The 17,595-nt window shown below is 39.7% G+C and overlaps 1 pseudogene; it reads left to right on the top strand.

Moving 5' to 3' along the window:
- The first annotated feature begins 7,039 nt into the window (after nucleotides 1–7,039).
- The window catches only part of LOC102855079, an 11,698-nt pseudogene continuing 1,142 nt past the window's right edge, over nucleotides 7,040–17,595 (top strand).

Raw genomic sequence — 17,595 nt, 5'->3', positions numbered from 1 at the left:
TTTTTTTGGATGGAAGGGTTGGAAAATTGGGCTCTGTGATTTGTTGGACACATGTTTATACGGAGGGCCTGCGCAGCCCTACAGATTTCATGATTCCAAGACGTTAACTGGCTTCCAAGTTTTATATATTTGAATGTTTAAAAAATAAATTTGGCTCAAGGATGAAAGGTCTGGAAATAATTTCCAAGTCCTCATTCGTGTGCTACAGATATTACTACTGACATTTTATAAATATTTTAAACCTTTCTTCACCTTCTATATGTCAAGATAAAAAAAGACATTTTAGATAATAGCTTGAGTTGTGAGCAGAGCTTCTTTCTTGATTGGGAGCGAATGACCCACAGAAATGCTAATTGATAGAGGACATTCTGTAAAGCAAGCTTTTTCAAAGCACGTAGAAACTTTCATACAAATGTGCTTTCCATGGTTACAGAATGTAGTGGGGTGAGGATTTGCTCACTCCAAAATTTTCCTTCTTTACCTACTGTCTCCAGACCTTTGATTCACACAACAATTTGGCACAAATGGCCTTTGCCACTCACCTCCGTTCTGGCTTTCTTTATCCTCCTTAGTTCCTCTCTTCCTCCTTTGTAGGAACCCTGTCACTCTCTGCATCTGTCGTGTCTTGTGCAGGTACACCAGGGATTTTTAATTTCAGAGGGGTTAATGGACCTGTTTAAAAACTCCTAAAATTGTGGACCACCCACTTGTTGGACTGTGCACAACTTCAGGAGGCTAATGTTTTGCAAATCATACATGGATCGCCCTGTGTTGTTGGCTCTGAGCACTTGTACATCAAGGCCTTCTACCATGCTATCTTCACAATAGCCGATGTGCCTCAGTCTATTGCTGCAGCCACACTCTGTGCTTTGAGTGCAGCCATCTTAAAGACTTATCTTTCAATACTTTATCACACAATAATTTGTGATCATTATTGTTAGGTCTGGGAAGGGGGCCAAGAAGGGGAATGAAGAATTCAAAGAATACACACATCGATAAGAAGACTAAACGACCTTGCCCACCTGACCGAAATAACAGATGAACCATGAATCACAGTGGAATAGCTCTTCCTTCCCTCCCTGAAGACCCTGTTATGAAAACCCTCCCCAATAAGCTCTAAGCATGATTTCCTCCTTCTGCATCTTCAGAACCAGGAACCTCACCGGGAAGCTCATCTAATAAAGCTGCTTTTAAGCTTTTTTCTTGTTCTCTGATCTCTTTCTTAAGTCCATAGCCTAAAAATTATAAGATTCCCATTGCCTAATGCTTGGAAGTAGATCTCAAATTCTCTCCTCCAACTCTGTCTTAGCTTGGAAGCTTCATTGAGATTTGTTCATCACAGAAGACCTGCTGGTATTGGAACGACCAGTGGCATCGATGCAAGCAGCATAACCACCCACCACAGTGCACAAACTGGCAGGCATATGGTGGCAGTTTTAGAGACCCTTCTGTCCTCTAGTCTTTCTTGAATAATTTTGTGGGTTTGTTTTTTTTTGTGACACACAATAATGTTCATACGAGTCATTCTTGCAGAGACTCTGAACAGAATTGCAATCAACTGTGTCACATTCCACTTCACTCCTAATTGAATTTTATTATAGTTGGAGATGATGTTTTAAATTATTTAAATCCATTCTAATTCATTGAGGCTTTTAAAAATGATATAGCATATGGTCTGTCTTGGAGAATGTCCCATGTTCTCTTGAGAATAATGTTGAGTTTTTTCCTCCTATTGGAGGTAGGCCGTTGCGGAGGTCTGTTAGGCCTTTTTGGATGTGTATGTATTCTTATTGGTCTTGATCTTATCCTTTTCGATTGTTGACCTAATGCTGTATCCATTATTGAAAGTGTTCATCTATTATTGTTGACTTGTTTGCTCCTCTGTTTAATTCTGTAAGGGTTTTCTCCATGGGTTTTTGGAGTACTGTTTTTAGATGCAAGCTGTTGTTAGGTACCATTGAGCCGGAAATGGCTCATAGCTGACCTTCTAGCCTATTTTTAGAGGCAATTAATCACTTAGGAAGGCTTGCTCATCATTCTGCTGCAAAGTAGCTGGTGTATTTGAACTGTGTGCCTTCGGATTGACAGTGCTGCTTCTTACCTCTAAGCCTCAAGAGTTCTCTAATGTGTGTAGCTGTATCTTCCTGCAGGATCACATAGCTCTGATGGGTCATCAGTGTGGAGTTTCACTGTTAACTCAAAGGCTGGGCTTCTCTGGCAGTGTGAATCTACCAACAGCTCTGTGGAAGAAAGATGGGCAGTCTCTCCTGTTATTTACTGCTTTGGAAACCCAAAGGAGAAGTTCAGCCATGAATCGGTTCCCACTGACGGTGATGAATTTTGCATTCTTCACTGGTTTAACTGTTTTAACATTATAAAAATTCCCTGTTTCCCCCTCTCATTAATTCTTCTGTGTTTTTTCATCTTAAATGGCAAGTTTGTACTGGCTTGGGGAAAAAACAAAACCCAAACAACCCAACCCCCAAATCTCTCTTTCTATAGGGCTATCTGGTGGCCTAGGGTTAAGAAGCTGTGCTGCAATCCCTCTTTGTGTAAGTTTAAAGCGAATATTTGTGTCAGTCATTGCTGTTCTCAATCTCTCTCTCTCTCTCTTAGGGAGCTCTAATTACGTAGTTTCCCATAAGCACAATTGAATGTTCTGGAATTCCCATTCTTCTCAGAGTCAGCCATAGCTTGTTGTGATCCACATTGTCAAAAGCCTTTGCATAGTCAATGAAGCACAGCTAGACATTCCTCTGATACTCTCTGCTTTCTGCCAAGATCCATCTAACATTAGCTTTAATATCCCCAGTACCACAACCTCTTCTAAATCCAGCCTGCACATCTGGCAGTTCTCTGTTGACATATTGCTCCAATCGTTTTTGGATCATTTTCCTCAGACTCTTGCTTGCATATGATATTATTTGATTGTGCTTATGCGAAACCTGTACTTGGGCCAAGTGGCAGTTGTCAGAACAGAACAAGGAGACACTACATGGTTTAAAATCAAGAAGGGGGTCCATCAGGGATGTATTCTTTCTCCATACCTTTTCAATCTGTATGCAGAACAGATCATCCGAGACGCTGGGCTGTAGAAGGAGGAATGTGGCATCAGGGTTGGTGGAAGAATCATCAACAACCTGCGTTATGCAGATGACACAACCCTGCTTGCTGAAACTGAGGAGGACCTGAAGCGCTTGCTGCAGAAGATCAAGGACTGCAGCCTCCTATATGGATTGAAGCTCAACATCAAGAACACAAAGATTATCAACACTGGGCCAATTGGCAGCATCAGTATGGATGGTGAAGAGATTGAGATAGTTAACAATTTTAGTTTGCTTGGCTCCATAGTCAATACTCTTGGTAACAGCAGCCAGGAAATCAAGAGACAAATTTCATTGTGAAAGTCAGCTGTGAGGGACCTCTCAAGAGTACTGAAGACCAATGATGTCAGGCTTGAGACTAAGGTGCACCTGATCCAGGCTAGTCTTTGCAATTATGTGCTATGCATCGGAGAGTTGGACAGTGAATAGAAATGATAGAAAGAGAATTGATGCCTTTGAGTTGTGGTGCTGAAGAAGAGTGTTGACTATATCATGAACTGCTAGGAGAACAAAGAAGTTTGTCCTAGAAAAGGTGAAGCCAGAATGCTTCTTGGAGTCAAGGATTCTGAAGCTTCGTCTGACATACTTTGGGCATGTTGCAAGCAGGGACTGGTCCTTGGAGAGGGACATCATGTTTGCGAGAGAGGAGGGGCGGCGCAGGAAAGGAAGACCTTCTATGAGATGGAGCGATTCTGTGATTGGAGTGGTGGAAATGAGTGTGTCAGAGATGGCAAGGTTGGCACAGGATAGTGCAGCATTTAGGAGTCTTGTACATAGGGTTACTGAGTGACAAGAGACTCGACAGCACATAACAACAACAACAACAAGTGACCTAGTGGCAAGAAGCTTGCACTGCAGTCCGGAAGACGCATGCTTTGAATCTACAAGATGCTCTGCTGGAGAAGGAGGAACAATCTCCTCCTGTGCCAGTCAGATCTGACTTGAGGGTACATAAAAAAAAAGGGGAGAGAAAGACCTTTTAAATTTTAATTTTTTAAATTTTATATTGATTTACATACAGGATTTGTAAACATTTTGTTTCATTCATGTTCATTGTGGTTGACACATTCTTTCATTTACATTGTGTTTCATACAAAAAGAGTGTGTTTGCGGCTTTTCTTTATAGTCAAGAATGGTCCTAAAAAGTCCCTCTTATAGTAATTTTGTTTGTTGGTTTTAGAGCCAATGATACCTGATACTAGATATTATTTATGAAATATATCTTCCCTCTTTCCATCCTTGCTTATTCTCAATTTATGTATGTGTCTTTAAGTTAAAAGTATGTTGTTGTTTTGTTGTTGTTATGTGCCATCTAGTCGCTTGCGACTCATAGTACAACAGCCCTAAACTCTGCTCTGTCCTGTGCCAATCGCACTGTCTCCGACACTCCCATCCCGATTATCCCAGTCAATCCACCTCATAGAGGGCCTTCCCCTCCTGCGCTGTCCCTCCACCCTCCCAAGCATGATGTCCTTCTCCAAGAACCAGTCTCTCCTCACAACATGTCCAAAGTATGTTAGACAGAGCCTCAGAATCCTTGCCTCCAAGAAGCCACCCGGTTTAACCCTTTCCAGGATGAATCTATCTGTTTTCCTAGCAGTCCATGGTATTCTCAATACTCTTCTCTAGCACCACAGCTCAAAGGCATCAATTCTCCTTCTATCCTCCTTGGTCATTGTCCAACTCTCTGATGCATAACAAGTGATTGTGAAGACAATGGCCTGTATAAGACACACCTTAGTCTCCAGAGAGACACCATTGCTCTTCAGTACTTTGGACTTTGTACTATGTACAAGTTAAAAGTATGTCTCCTTAAATATCATGTTTTTGTTGTTGTTAAGTGCCGTCCACTGTGACTCACAGCCACCTTGTGAACAGGGGATTTGAGCACTCCCCTCTGTTCTTGTCATTCTCATCATCCTGACATAGTCTAGTCCACTGTTAACAGTCACTGTGTTGGTTCATCTCATTGAGGGTCTTCCCCTCCTATGTGAACTCTCCTCCTTTTCAAGCAGGATGTCTTTTTCCAAAGACTGGCTCCTCCTAGTGACATCCTCAAAGTAGGTCAGACTAAGTGTCACTGTCCTTGACTCCGGGGAGCATTCTGGCTGCACCTTTTCCAAGACATACTTTTGGCGGGCCCAGAGATAGTCAGTACAATTTGTTTTTATTATGCAGATGACACAGCCCTGTTTGTTGAAACTGAGGAGGAGCTGAAGTGCTTGCTGCAGAGGGTCAAGGACTGCAGCCTTCAATATGGATTGAGGCTCAATATCAAGAAGACAAAGATTCTTACCACTGGACCAATTGGCAGCATCAGGATGGATGGTGAAAACATTGAGATTGTTAACAACTTTAGTCTGCTGGCTCCACAGTCAACACGCTTGGCATCAGCAGCCAGGAAATTAAAAGACATATTGCAATGGGAAAGTCTGCTGTTACGGACCTCTCTAAAGTACTGAAGAGCAATGGTGTCTCTCTGGAGACTAAGGTGCGTCTGATACAGGCCATGGTCTTTGTAATCACTTGTTATGTGTCAGAGAGTTGAACAATGACTAAGGAGAATAGAGGGAGAATTGATGCCTTTGAGCTGTGGTGCAGGAGGAGAGTATTAAGGGAACCATGGACTGCTAAGAAAACAAACAGTTTCATCCTGGAAAGGGTTAAACCAGGTGGCTCCTTGGAGGCAAGGATTCTGAGGCTTCGTCTGACATAGCTTGGTCATGTTGCAAGGAGAGACCGATCCTTGGAGAAGGATATCATGCTTAGGAGGGTGGAGGGCAGGTGTAGGAGGGGAAGGCCCTCTATGAGGTAAATTGATTCAGTGACTGGGGCAATCGGGATGGGTGTGTCAGAGACAATGAGATTGGCACAGGATGAAGTAGACTTTAGGGTTGTTGTACGTAGATAGGGTCGCTATGAGTTGACAACAAGTTTTAGTTAGCCTCTGCTTCTTACTTACAATGATCTGTGATGAATAGCTATTCGTTTCTGGAGTCCTAGTGTTAAGGAGCTTTACTACCACTCCAAAGGCACACAGTTCAAATCCTCTCTCTCTCCATGAGAGAAAAATGGACAATCTTTCCTTGTGTCATTTATTGCCTCTGAAATCCTTTCAGAGGATCAGCTATGGGTTGGTGCTGACTTGATGGTACATGACAATAACAACAGGTTTGACGAGCTCTGGTGGATTAGTAGTAAAAAGTTACACCACTAGTCTAAAGGCTTGTGGTTTGAATCCACCAGCTACTTCATGGGAAAACACAGACAATCTCTTGGAACGTAATTTACTGCTTCTTATAACCCAAGGGAGGGTTAGCTATGGGTCTGTTCCAACTAGATGACACATAACTACAAAAACTGTATCCCTTCACTATACTTTTCTTTGGGAGGATCTCAGGCCAATATATTTATTGTTGCCATAGAGTTGGCTCCACCTCAGCTGTAGGTCTGGACATAAATATGATTGAACAGAACACCACCTTCCTCTGGCCACAGTGATTGGTTCAGTGATGAGTGCATCTTAATTAGAGACTTGAATGTCATGTTGACTTTGTTGAGATAATAGAGGCACACTCTATCAAGATCTACAGGAGACAGATTCAAGGATGAGAGGAAGAATATTAGCCTTGGAGCATTGTTTGAGGTTCTTGATCAGGTAGCACTTGACGTTAGGAAATTTGGACATTTCTTCTACAAAACAAGAAATGGTTTTTTCCCTTTTTTGCTTTGCCTCATTTGAGTTGATTTTCTTATCTTTGCCATGAAAATTAATATAAATGATAGCTCTCCCTCCTTCACACATGGACATTTTAGTATGCAACTTAAAATAAGACATCTGGACAAGTTGCAAGTATTTTGATTCTCATAGTGACCCCCAAGTCCTCAGACAGCTCCATTTCACACACATCCCAACAGAGAAACAGTCAAAAGACATGGCAAGGTAAGTCAAGTAAATGGTACAAATGGTTAGTGTGTGTGAAAGAAAATGAAATTACATCACTAGTCAAGAAATTAAAATTAAAACAAAGGATATAATTTTCTTACCTGTGAAATGGCAAAAGTTAGACTAAATCTTAAAATCCTCCGTTACTCATTGACATCAGGTTTGAGATGACTCAGTAGATGACCCTCCAGCAAAATTCAGAGACTTCATAAATCACAATGGAGAAGATGCCTGTATTTCTCCCTCAGGGCTTCAAAGCAGCTGATTCAAACCAGCTGAGAGGCAAGGCCTTTTGTTAGTAGCACAATTCTCTATGGACTACACATCTCCAGACCTCCCTAAAAATCCTTGATTATGTTACCAAACAGCATTTGCACATAATCATTACTGTTGTTACTGAAAATTACTACAGTTTTCCTGGGGCCAATTTAGCAATATATCTTTAAACACTGGGTATTTTGAACATCCCTTTGTTGCTATTTCTCTTGTCAAAATAATTAAGGGTTCTTACAGAGATAAAATTATATAATTGTTCTTTGCAACACTACAAACATTTCCAAGCCACAAAAATATCCAAATTACAGGATATTTGCTTAGTAATTAAGTGCTTGACTTTGTATTAGTATTTACATTTGAAAAACATGTTTACTTTCACAGACTAAATAGTTCTCTAGCACCAACTTTTAAATATTATTTTAGTTTAATTGAACAGACATATTTTGAGAGCCCACAGTAACATAAATTCTACAGGGGCCTAAAAGCAATGGAATAGAATTTCAAGGAATTTCCTTCCCTCAGTAAACTCCCAGGCCAATAGGAGAAATCCACCACGTGTGAAAACACTAAAAACTGTAATCCTAAAGAATTAGGTAGAAAATCACAAGGAAGGAAGACATTTGTTCCAATAGGTGGAATCCAGGAAAACTTTGTAGAGGGAGTGGCGCTTGAATCTCACTTTGCAGAAGGGAAATATCGTTAAGACTAGTAGCTTATGCATGATTCTCAGGGCTAAACCTGCTATTTGTTGGATCCTATATTTCCCAGTAAAAATTGAAAAGGTAGGAATATGTGATGGGAAGCACCTAACCACTGTGGAGGTTATCCTTTGGTCCTGATGATCTGTCTAATACCTAGGGAGACACCAACTTTGGCCTGAACAATCTGCTGGGGAGGTGCGGGGGGTCTCAAATTTGGTTGGTTCTGTACTGTCATTCTTAAGAGTTCAGCTTGTGGTCTAGGTGTATTTTCCATCAAATTCATATTGATCTTTGTAAACAAGCAGTGGCTAGGAGGTAGAGGAGAAATGAAAAATGTTCCTTTAATTTCTTCTAAAGAGAGCTTGATGAAATCTCCCGGAAGATTAAATAAAAAGTTACAGATTTGCTGGTAGGCCCTAATGTGTGCTATTGACTTTCTGGGGCAATTGAAAGGCTAATCATGGTTATACGGGAAAATGTGTGAAAGTATCAATGCCTTGTACTCCTCACATTACCTTATGTTTAGGTTAAGGACTATGACTCTAAGATTATTGGATCACGTAAAATGTATGCTCCCCATGAACTTGGAATGGCAAGAATGAAGTGGTCTTATGGATAAGACCTCTCAGAATCTATACTTTTCAGTTGTAGTCTTGGGTAAAAACATATTGATTGCCAAAATCACAATCTGTTTTGGAGAACATGCAACCAGGTTTCTTCTGAGAGGCAAAGATAATAAATCTTCATCTCGTATTTTTTGAGCATGTTGTCAGAGAGACTAGTCCTTGCAAAAGACATCATGCTGGGCAAAGTGGGCGGTCAGATAAAGAGAGGGAGGCTCTCAGCAGATGTAATAATCGACTCAAGTACAACAGAGAGGGTGAAGATGGCAACGGATGGGGCAAATTCAGATTTGTTGCTCGTAAGGTCGTAGGAGTCATACTCAACTTGATGGCTCCTAACAAGAATAAAGCCAACAACAATGTGTGAGGAGCTGCACTTGCAAATCCAAAGGCAGGGTGAGAGAATACATCAGCTGCCCTATGAAAGAAAGATGGGCAATCACCTCCCATGTGTTTTCAGCCATTGGAAAACCTGCTGGAGGCTCAGCTAGAAGTCAGTTCCAACTCAACAACACTTAACAAGAACAAATAATGATATAGCAAAATGTCACGGAAATCTGAATGAGGAAAAAACCAGACAAGTTTACTCAGTTTTCATCTAAGGAATGCCCAAGGTGCTGAAAAACATTTGCATGACTAAGGGACACGCACAGAGCATGTTTATGGTCCTAGGCCCAGCTGTCTATTTAGCTGCTATTTGTCATACCTATGTATTAGGGAGCTGTGGTGGCTTAAATGGTAAGGAGTTCTGCTTCCATCCAACCCGGGCACATGGTGTGAACCCACCAGCTAGCTACTCTGGGGGAGAAAGATGGACAATCTCCTCCTGTATGATTTACAGCCGCTGAAAATCCATTACAAGGGCAGCTTTGAGTGGTTCCAACTCAACAGTTATACTACAGCAACATCATTTCAATACCAAAATTAAAAATTACATGTAGAATATGACAGTTTAACAAGTGGCCTCATAAAGTTGAACTTAATCAAATAAGCACCATCTAAGAGTCTAAGGTTCAGAATCCAGAATTTGTCAGTATACATAATGAGTCATATACATAATGATGGTTTTATAGGGCCCGACTTACATTAATCAAACTTCTTAAGTAGAACATGGGTCACCATGACAGACAGTATTTTAAGATCATTTTCTGCACAATCACAAGAGGATAAAATAGATGAATAAGACCTTCTAAAATTGATGAATGGAACCTTTTAAAAAATCAAGTTCCTGTGTGCATCAAAACTTTTTCCAAAAGGGTGAAAAGAAAACATACAGAGTGGGAGAAAATATTTAGGAATGACATCTCAGACAAAGGTCTCGTAATGAAAGTTTACAGAATATTAGAGGGCATCCACAAGCAAAAGACTGATAACACAGTGACAGAGGGGATAAAAGACACAAAAAGACTTTTCACAAAGAAAGACATTCGAATAGCCAACAGAGACATGAAGAAATGCTCAAAATAACTGGCAATCAGAGATATGAAAATGAAAATCACAAAGAGATACCATCTCACCCCAGGAGCAAAATTTTACAGCACAGCAAACAGTAAGTGTTGGAGAGGATGTGGAGAAATTGGAACTTTCATGCACTACTGGTGTGATTGTAAAATGGTACAATGACTCTGGAAGGCAGTTTGCTGTTTCCAGAAAAAGCTGAACTTAGAAATCCCATATGACCCAACCATTCCACTGCTAGGAACATATCCCAAGGAAATAAAAACTGAGATACAAACAGAGATATGTACACTGAAGTCTACAGAAGTATTATCCACAATAGCAAGAACATGGAAATAGGTCAAACGCTCATCAATAAACAGGTTGAGAAATTATGATGGAATCACAGAATGGCATACTACACTAAGGAACAATGATTTTGTGAAATGCTATATAACGTGGGAGGGTCTAGAGAGCATTATACTGAACAAACTAACTCAGTCTCATTGGACAAATATTGCAAGAAGCAAATAGAAGGATAGCTAGTTAGATGTGTGTGACATCCTAAAGAGGAAGGGGAGGGCTGTAAGGGGGTACGAAAAGGAGAAAGGTGGGGATCACTGGGAGTCAGAGATTAGTGGGCAGATGGGAAGGGATTGGGAATGAATAGGAAAAAGTCAATGGGGACTTGAAAATACAGGGTGATAATAAGCATAGACCAACAGTGATTGTATGAAGTACAGTGTATATGAATGAGTATGAAATGCAATATAAAGGAAATATAGTATAAAACACAGTGTACATTACTGAAACACTATAAAAATGTAAAAAAAAAACCCTGATAAAATTCATATAACAAGAAAAAACAGTTAAAAGGAAAAAAAGTCATTATCAGTTTGCTATTTGTACTTTCTTCTGCTTGATGTACTTTGATGCTCATGTCTATTCCCAGTTGAGTTCGTCTCATAATTTAGCTTAGTAAGTCCAGAATAATTCAGAGTAATTCTGCAGGAAATAATAAGAATAATGCATAGTGACTCAAACACAACAGATGTTTATATTTTTGCTTGAATAACAATTAAGGAAAGGTGGGTTGAATGGGGAGATTGCTCCTTGGAGTCATTCAGCCATCCAGGATGGCAGTGGTCTTTCTAAATGCAACACATTGTTTTCAAGGACATCTTGGAAGTTGTTTTCACTTAGTCATGCAGAATTAGAAAAACATGCACGGAAATTATCTACGGGCTACGTTGAAAAGTGGACATAACACATGGACTCTTGTTATAATAGGTAGGCTAGGGAGGACAGAAGGAGAGTGGATGCTTTTGAGCTGTGGTCCTGGAGAAGAGTACTGAATGTACCCTGGACTGCCAGGAAAACAAACAGATTCATCTTGGAGAGGATTAAACCAAGCTACTCCTTGGAGGCAAGGATTCTGGGGCTTCGTCTGACATACTTTGGACATGTTGCCAGGAGGGACGGGTCCTTGGAGAGGGACATCATGCTTGGGAGGGTGGAGGGACAGCGCAGGAGGGGAAGACCCTCTATGAGATGGATTGATTTGGTGACTGGGGTAATCGGGATGGGTGTGTCAGAGGCGGTGCGGTTGGCGCAGGATAGAGCAGGGTTTAGGGCTGTTGTGCATAGGGTCGCTATGAGTCGGAAACGACTCGACGGCACATAACAACAACAACAACAGCAAAGTTGCATATCTTTGAAATAGCTCATTCTCGTTTGATGCCTTGCTGAGAATTTGCATTTCCACTCCAGATATATTGAATCAGAACCTACATTGTGATAGGATCTTCAGATGAAACTTATGCCTATATTAAAAAAAAAGTCTTATTTTTAACAAGATTTTTGTTAAAAGGCAAAATTTTAGCAGGGGTTGAATCAGAATGAAATGATTTGAAGTCTTATAGGATTTCAAGGGAAACTAAGAGATGTATTCTAGTTAGGTGACAAGGAAAAAAAAGGGAAAAAACCAAGAAAGCACCATTTGTTTTGATGAGCAGTTTTCTCCATTGTGTTGCATTGTTAGGTTTAGTGTTGTTCTGCTCATTGAAAGGGCATCAGTTTGAACCTAGAAGTTTCTCCCTAGGAAACAGATGAAGGAGTTGGCTCTGGAATGATGTGCATCCTTAGAGTTGGAATAAGATAAATAGCAGTGAAGTCGCCCTCTTGTTGTACAATACGGTCACCACGTGTCTTTATTCTTGGTAGATAGAACAGTGAGTGATGGTCAACATTATTGCAACATGAATTAAAGGACCTCATACTCACATACATCGTGTATGCTCTTCTTGTATGCCAAAGTCCAGGGAAAGCTAAATTACAAACAATGATTTGTTTGTTGTTGTTCTGTATAATGGCAAGCAGCCTGCAACTCATAGCAACCCTATGTACAACAGTTCTGAATTCTGCTCTATCCTGAGCCAACCTTAATTTCTCTAACAGACCTACACTCATTACCCCAATCACTGAGTCAATTCATTTCATAGAGGGTCTTTCTCTTTTGTGCTGTCCTTCCACCCTCGCAAGCATGATGTCCCTCTCCTAGGACTGGTCCCTCCTCGCAACATGCTCAAAACATGTCAGATAAAGAATCCTTGACTCCAAGGAGCAGCCTGGTTTCACCCTCTTTAGGTCCAATCTGTTTGTTCTTTTACAAGTACATGGTATATTCAATACTTTTTCCCAGCACCACAGCTCAATGAATCCATTCTCCTTTTATCATCCCTAATCGTTGTCCAGCTTTTGGATGCATAGCATGTAATTGTGAAGGCTATGACCTGGATCAGGTGCACTCTTAAGATGTCCTTGACAGACTTTCCCAATACATTTCGTCTTTTGATTTCCTAGCTGCTGGTATCAAGACTATTGATTGTGGAGCCAAGCAAACACTATTAGCAATCTCAATCTCTTCACGGTCTATCATGATGCTGCCAATTGGCTCAGCAGCGGGAATCTTTGTTTTCTTGATGTTGATATTCAATCCATATTGAAGGCTGCAGCCCTTGACATAAAAGTCAGAATGTGCACAATTCCTTGAGATAATGAAATAAGGATAAGATGGGCATTATGCTTCCATCTTTTTTGACAGGCAAAATATTCTCTCAGAGTCTGAATTCGTTGAACTTTTGCATCAAAGTCTTCTGTTAAGCAGGTAACACTGGTTGGACACAGCCCAAATCTATCCTCATGATGTTTGCTTTCTATGTAGCCCCAATTGATCTAGTTTCCATTCCTGACAAATTAACTTTTATTCTTAAATCACTCAATCTGGGTCATGAGGGCTGTGGTCTGAGAAATTATATTAATTCCTACCACTAAAAATGTTTTGTTCCATTGTGCATTGATTTTATAGCTCATTTCTCAGCTTAATATACTAATGAACTTTCAGAAGACATTCAAAATTATTTTAAGCAAGTGTGACCCAGAGGTAACAAGTACAAGATACTTACTTTAGCATTTATGGCATCACTAAGTGGTGAAAACAGTTAACATGCTGGTTTCAAACTAAAAGGTTGCTGAATCAAGTCCACCCAAAGGTTATTGGATGAAAAGGGCTTCTTTTCCAACTTCTGAACTCTCAGCAGTTGAAAATTTTATGGAGCACTACTCTCTGCTGAAACACATGGAGTGGCCAGGACTCAGAGTGGTTTCATGATAACTGTTTTGGTATAATGCATTATCAGTGAGCTGCTAACACAAAAGGTCGGTGGTTTGAATCTGCAGCTAAGGGATAAAGACAAGATAGTCTGCTTCCATTAAGATTTACAACCTTAGAAACTCAATAGGTCAGTCATGTGTCAGAAACTTGACAGCAATTGTTTTTTATTTACTACTTGTTTTAGCAGTTACAATGCATGTGATCATAAAACATGCATCGTAATCTTCACAATAATGCAATGAAGAAGATAGTATTTGATCTTTGTTTATAGATAAGCAAATTGAAGCACTGGGAAGTACAAGTGACTTGCAGAAAAAAAATGGATGTTATTAAGATCTCCATTTTTAAACTGTGCTTCAACAGTTCCCTTTCTACTGGCTCTTTATACTCAACAAATGCTGTTAGAGGGTATCAAAACATTGACAATTCTTGGTGACTTCATATATGACAGAATTGATGCCCAGTCCTGCACCATCTTTATAATCATTGGTACACTCAGGGTCACTGTTATGAATACTGAATACTTTGAGTGCCGTTTGACAGCCAACGACTCATCTTGAAGCACTATAACGGATGATATTCTGTTATGTTGTAGAGGGCTCTCATTGGCTAATCTTCAGCAACAGAGATTCAGATTTTTCTTCCTCATTTATCTTAGTTAGGAAGCTCCATTAAAACCTGTGCACCATGGGTGACCCTGTGAGATTTGAAATGTCTGGACCAAAGCTCCCAGTATCACAGCAACATGCAAGCCACAGTATAACAAATTGACAGACAGAGGTGGACCTCAACAAGTAGGCAGGTTTGAATTGTCCTCATCTTAGTAAAAACCCCAAAATGTCATGTTTTCTTCAATCCTTCCTTTAGCATCTAGTTATACACAATTTCTTTAAATCCCTTGAGATCAAAGTTTCTTTAAGATGATATATGTTGCCTCTTAATCACCTTCACTCATACTCTGGCTGCTGTTGCTGTAATTTACATGTGACTGTATTGTCCCCATTCTTCTAGGTGCTATAGCACTGGTCTGTGCTTTGCTGTACAGAGGTAACTCGTGGTTGCTGTGATCCTGAAGACTGCGACAGTGATGTGCTAAACGTGGTAATGGGTACCCATGGTGGACAGTGTTGGCTGAAGCTTTCCGACTAAAACAAGCCTGGAAGCAGGAGCAGCATCCACTTCCGAAATGGCTTGCCTCCGGAAACTCTATGTACGAACAGTGCTCAGGCCGTTCTTTCATAAGGTTGCTATGAGTCGTCTATGACTCAACGGCACCTAACAACAACAACAACAACAACATATTGTCCCCAGGTCAGCAAATTGTTATTTGGCCAGTACATATTGCTTTCTACTTGCACTATTCCATTCTACCTTTTAGATTATTCTCTAAAAGCATATGGGTTCTGATACATTCTGTGTAACACATATCCCATAAAATAAGCTAAAATTATACCCAGTACTTTGTGAAATATATTTGTCAGGTTTTTTTACTAAGTGTTAAAGATAACTAAATCCTCCACTTGAAATTTTGTACATTTGAATATTAGCAGAAATTTTATACAGACAGTTCAAATCTTGTTTCTCATCTCTATTCACGATTTTCTGATGTCAAACATTGATACATTGTTTGTAATGAATTGATTATAATGAATGCATTAACACAGTATGTAATGTTTGTTCTTTTTGTTAGGTGCTGTCAAGTTGATGACTACTTGTAGTGATCCTATGGACAACACAATGAAGTCTTGATCTATTCTCTGCTGTATCTGAAGACGGTAATTGTTGTTAGACACTGTTGAGTCAACTATAACAACTTGTTGAGGGTCTTTCTCTCTTTTACTGACACCCCCCCCACCCCACACACACACTCACACACTTTTACAAGCACGATGTCCTTTTCCAAGGACTGGCGAATCCTAACAATATGTACAAAGCTTGTTTTCTCTGTATCTCCTGTAAAAAATATGAATGAGAAATAATAATTGATTTTTAAGTGTAACAAAATGTAAATGGCCAGGAAAGAATAAATGAGAATGTTAGCTGCATTACATGGAAATTAGGTCAGTGAGGAGGAAGAAAATGAGGGAAAAAACACACCATACACTGTCTGGAATGATAAAAGGGAATTGAAATTTAGGTGGGAAATGTTAAAATATATTATGCTTATGTAAGAGTGCTGAAAAATCTGGATTTTCCAGACTAGAAAATAAGAATCTACCTTTAAAACTCATGTGTAAATTGGAAACAATTGCAGTAAAACCATTAATAAAATTTTATGGTGGCTAAAGTTTGACCCAAAAGGTATTTTTAATCACTTCTTTCAAGTATTCTATGAACAAAATATTTCCACGTTAATTTAATGATCTTAGTACTTACAAAGCTGGATGTCATCCAGTAATTTTTAGAAGCTAATGTAATTCTGATACCAAAACTCAAAAACAAGCTAAAAAATAACCAAAACCGTTATATCATAAAACATTTTAAAACCAAAATAAATAAATATATGAACATTTAAGAGACTTACAAAGAAAGAAGAAAGTGAGAAGAGATTATTAGTTAGTGCTAGAAAGGAGGAATTAATATTGCCATTTATTAGCAGACCATTTCTAGGAAACCAAAGCCTATCAAAGAAAACTCATTAAATTTGTTTTTTACAAGCTACCACTTTGCTCAACTCTGTTTTGTTTTGTTTTGTTTTTATGTTGAGCTTCAATTCATATTGTAAACTACAGTCCTTCAGCTGAGGAGATCCTGTAGCATCTGCTGCAGAGGGTGTTTCATGTAAATTTTTATTTTATACAATCATTTCTGTACATTGTGTTTTATATAATTAGCTGCTCCTGATTTATTACTTTTTTCCAGGATAAAATAGTAAAGATAGATTTATTAGAAAGTTACATCCCCAACGGGACAGACCTCCCACATTGAAAGGATGTAGAGACAGACACCTGATCTATTACTTTTGTTCCCCTATTTTCTCAAGTTCTCATTGCACCTTACCTATTCCTTTGCCCTCCCATCCCCCACTAACCTATGCTGTCCTAGTGATTTCTTCTTCCTTCTTCCATACCTTTTCTCCCTTTACCCTTTTAATCTTATATGTATATATATATATACACACACACACAACTCCCCATATATATATATACACACATTACACACACACACACACACACACACACACATATATATATATATATATATATATAAATAGAAGATGAAGAGGTTGAAACTGTTAACAGCTTTAGTTGCTTGGCTCCACAGTCAACACTCTTGGTATGAGCAGCAAGGAAATAAAAAGATGAACTGCACTTGGAAAGTCCGCCAGTCAGGGACCTCTCCAGAGTACTGAAAAGCAATGATGTCAGTCTAGAGACTAAGGGGTGCCTGATACAATTGTTTGCTATACATCAGAGAGCTGACAAGTAGGGCTGGTAGAAAGAGAATTGATGCCTTTGGGCTATGGTGCTGGAGAATAGTGTTGATTATACCATGGACTGCTAAGAGAACAAACAAGTTCATCTTGGAGAGGGTGAATCCAGGCTGCTCCTTGGAGGCAAGGATTCTGAGGCTTCGTCTGACATACTTTGGGCATGTTGCAAGGAGAGACCAGAGAGGAACATCATGCTTGGAAAGGTGGAGGGACAGAGAAAGAAAGGAAGACCATTGATGAGATTGATTGATTTAGTGACTGGGATAGTGAAGGTAAGTGTGTCAGAGAAAGTTAAGTTAGCACAGGATAGAGCAGGTCTAAGGGCTGTTGTACATAGGGTCGCTATGAGTCACAAGTGACTTGATGACACATAACAACAACAGCAATATATATATATATATA

This window comes from Elephantulus edwardii, unplaced genomic scaffold (genome assembly GCF_000299155.1).
Source record: "Elephantulus edwardii isolate Elephantulus edwardi_28Jun2011 unplaced genomic scaffold, EleEdw1.0 scaffold00346, whole genome shotgun sequence".
Taxonomy (NCBI): Eukaryota; Metazoa; Chordata; class Mammalia; order Macroscelidea; family Macroscelididae; genus Elephantulus; species Elephantulus edwardii.
The sequence above is the reverse complement of the archived record's forward strand: the minus strand, read 5'-3'. Positions and strand labels throughout refer to the sequence as shown.